The sequence below is a fragment of the Alligator sinensis genome, unplaced genomic scaffold (genome assembly GCF_000455745.1).
Source record: "Alligator sinensis unplaced genomic scaffold, ASM45574v1 scaffold130_2, whole genome shotgun sequence".
NCBI lineage: Eukaryota > Metazoa > Chordata > Crocodylia > Alligatoridae > Alligator > Alligator sinensis.
The window spans coordinates 78,270-81,887 of record NW_005841913.1 but is presented as its reverse complement, the minus strand read 5'-3'; the positions used below and the strand labels follow the sequence as shown (position 1 = coordinate 81,887).

General features: G+C 39.0%; 1 long non-coding RNA gene across 1 annotated transcript; it reads right to left on the bottom strand.

Annotated features, from left to right (window-relative positions):
- Positions 1 to 872: 872 nt before the first annotated feature.
- LOC106721905 lies at positions 873 to 2,529 on the bottom strand. Its single transcript, XR_001357638.1, has 3 exons — positions 2,433 to 2,529; positions 1,556 to 1,687; positions 873 to 894 (listed from the first exon to the last, which is right to left on the bottom strand). It is a non-coding gene; the product is annotated as an uncharacterized LOC106721905 (long non-coding RNA).
- Positions 2,530 to 3,618: the final 1,089 nt, after the last annotated feature.

The following is a 3,618-nucleotide window of genomic DNA, read 5'->3' as shown; positions in this document are numbered from 1 at the left end:
GAAAGATTCAAACGATTTGCGGCTGTATTTTTCTGAGACAAACAAGAGAACTTGTATTTAATATTATTACCTTGAGACACATTTGGGTTCTGATGGTCTATTCTGGCTGTATCTCTCTGTGAGCACATCATTTGGTTGCTATAGTATGCAGCACATAACAAAACACAGCACTGTCAGTATTCCCTAGTTAGAGATTTTTCACTGCATTACTGTAATACAGTGGAGGCACTTTAAAAGTTCAATCAGTCTGAACAATTCTACCTACTCCACAGGTTTTTCTTCCTTTAAAATAGAAACTTCTGTTAAATATTCTAGATTGATTTTCTAATGGTATCCAAGGTAGGTTTTTGTAATTACACATAGATTGGAAAGCTAATTTAACATTTTTTTGTACAAACAAATAAAATACAAAATAAGATTAGTAAGAAAACATATGAGCTTGTTAATTGAGAAATAGAAGCTCCTCATAGATGGTTGTGTTGACAAGGGATGAGGAGAGAAAGAGAAGGGGAGACAGAGAGAGAACGAAAGAAGAGGAAAAAGAATAAGGGCAAAGGATATAAGGAGATTTATTTTTTCTGTTAAAAAGTGTAAACTCCTTTTGCTTCAGCAAACATGAGGCAAGGTATGGCTTAGTGAAAACGAAACAGAAGAGCAGGATTGATTTCCAAGCTATGGGAAAATGAGAAGTTGAAGTTCTCTTTTTCACTTTGTACAGCATTTCAAAACATAAAGATGCAACAGGAATTAATACTTCAGCAATGCTGCAGAGATGACAAGGACTTCTAGAAGGTCTAATGCTCAGATGTTCTGACCCAATTCCCATCAAAGACTCCTCACCAGCAGCTGGATCATATGCTCAAAAACACATGGCTGTTCTTGTTTCTACATTTCCTTTAAAAAAAAAAGAAAGAAAAATCTTTCCCACTCAATTGAGGAAGAGAGGACCTGAAAAAAAAAAATGTTCTCTTTTTTTCAGAAAGAAGGTGGAGATGTCAATAATGAAAAGACAAAACTTTTCAGCATTCTAGATTCACTACCATGGTCTAGCACCTCTAATACTCTTAAAATACAAAGAATATCTGCCACTCTCCTTCAGGTGTGGAGGATTTCTCAGATGATGTAAAGTAAGAACAGCCAGCTCCTACTTAGACAAGTGGCCTATTAATGACCGGGATAGGAAGGACTTCAACAAGAGCTACATTCAGAACAAAAATCAGCATCAAAATTAACATAACCTCAGCAGCCAGCGAACACAAGATCACTCTACATTCAACCAATACGTATCCAAAATAAGCAATGCTGCATAAGGTGTGAACTTTTCAGTTCTATCAGAGACTTTCAACATCCCCTATATTAAGGATAGGAAATTATCACAAATAACTAGAAAGTCGTGTCTGTGAAAGACAAATTATTAAGCACGCATAGTCTGTTCAGACTAGTTTCATTGCTCTACCAATGCAATGTCTTGTAACTGACTTGAGCTCAGAATAACCTGATGAGAAGAATCATGTGCGTGTTTCTCACTGTAAATACCACCACCATTTTTACCTACCTTCTGACCGTTTCTGACCTAATATCACCATTTCGGACCTACTTCAGCAGTATAATGTGATTTGAATGTCATCAGGAACTATGAGAAGAGGTGTCCTGCTCTGCTGTTTAACACAATAGGCATCTGTGGACTCTACCAGGCAACAAGACAGATGGCTCATTAGACAGTCATCATCTTTAGACTTTTGATTTTCTCTGCTGTACCCTATCATACTCAAGGTTGTTGGATTCTAATTTTGACCTGCCAGCCTATCACTGTTTCTTGTGATCAGTCACTTTTGTTCCATGAAACACAATCTCTAACATTGTTTTTAAACCAAAAGAACCATTGCAGGGATCACAAGCCCCATCACAGGTACTGTGCAAGAAAGTCACAGAAATATTATGGTCTCTGTAGCAGGTTTGAACCACAGGGGTTCAAACCACAACCCCCATGCACCCCTACAAGTCACCTATGTTCACAGGTGTTATCACTTCATCTGCTTGCTTCCTGTAGCCCCTCTCAGGATTTTCAGACCCTCTGGGTCCCTCTCTGCTCTCTATCTCTTGGTCCTCAGACCCCGAGTCCTTCATGCCATCCCTCTGGGCTAGGGAACGTGTTGTGTCCCTCTCAGCCCCTTCCCTGGGCTGGTGGGCTCTGCTCCCTTGTTCAAACCCTCCTTTGGGCTGGAGAGCCCCCTGTGCTCTGCTAATCTCTCTTCTGTGGGCTGGTAGGCACTATTCCCTTGTCTCTCTCTGAACTCAGCCCCTTCTCTGGGCTGGTGGGCTCTATAAGCCTTCAGCCTGTCTCCAGCAGGGTTTAAGGCTTGTAACTCACTTGATATTATCAACATAAAACAAAGGCTCCCAAGCTTTCAGAGTCTTTCTGCTTCACCTACCTTCTTAGGTCCTTCAGAAGTCCTTCTGCAGAGAACTCCGTTCCTCCAGCTCTGGGGACTGGGCTTCCGGACCGGCTCAGGCACTGGGCTTATCTAGCCCCAGCCTGGCCTTCTTTCTCCAGATGAGCCTGCAACCAGCCCCCACACCACCTGGAAGCTGCCTTTCAGTCCACTTCTCCACTTTAAGTGACAGGCACCCTACAGCACCCCACTACAGTCTCCATTCAGCAAGTTTAGGCTCAGGTCAATATTTTTTAAACTGAATGCCTACATTTGGGGACTGTGAGTTCTGAATCATATCCTATTTATTAGTAAAATTGGGCAGCCAAAATTGAAATCATTTGCCACTCATGTCTCACTCTTCTTGGCATTTTATATTGTTTCCTGTTTACAGCCCACATGGGAAATGATATGATCCCTATTTTTTAATAAAACATAATTGTATTAAAGTTTAAACCATAAGGTGATTTTTTTCACACATACACACAAAATAATTATTCCACTATTTATTTATAAGATTGCAATCAAATTTGAACCCTGACAATGTGAAAAATCTGATTATTTTGGAATTTGTTTTGACTTAATTATTTTCAGTACACGTGTGTGTTGGCTGAAATACTGTGCTGCTATGCAGATTTTCTCATAATCAGACAGCTATTTAATGTAACTGCTTTATATTAACATAACCAAAAAGCTATGAAATTAGCTCTAAATTGAGTCAGCATCTGTGTTTGATTGTGATTTGTCATAATAAGCTATCAGGTGTTTCAGTAAGTGCCAAGTACTTTTATACTATACAAAATATCTCTGATGTTGCCAGCTTTCTTCAGAAAAATGAACGTGTTGCTTTTGAACACAAAGCTACTGTAGGCCTTCCTTAGCTAAAATTGTCTGGAGACAAATTTTATTTAGGCAAATACATTTTTTTCAGTATTGCCCTGAAATACTAATTTCTAGAATTTGGCAAAATTAAAGCACAAGAAGGAAGCAAAATATGGTATCCATCAAAAACTCAAACTATTGCTGATAAACAGAAGCCAGAAGGCATGAATATGTTCTGCAAAATTATTGGTTCTGCAAAATTGTTGTTTATTTTAAGCATCTGGATTATAGGTTTCTATAGAAAACACATGCAGAGAAAATGAGTACAAAAAACTATTCTCATACTACTTCAGGGAAAATGGAA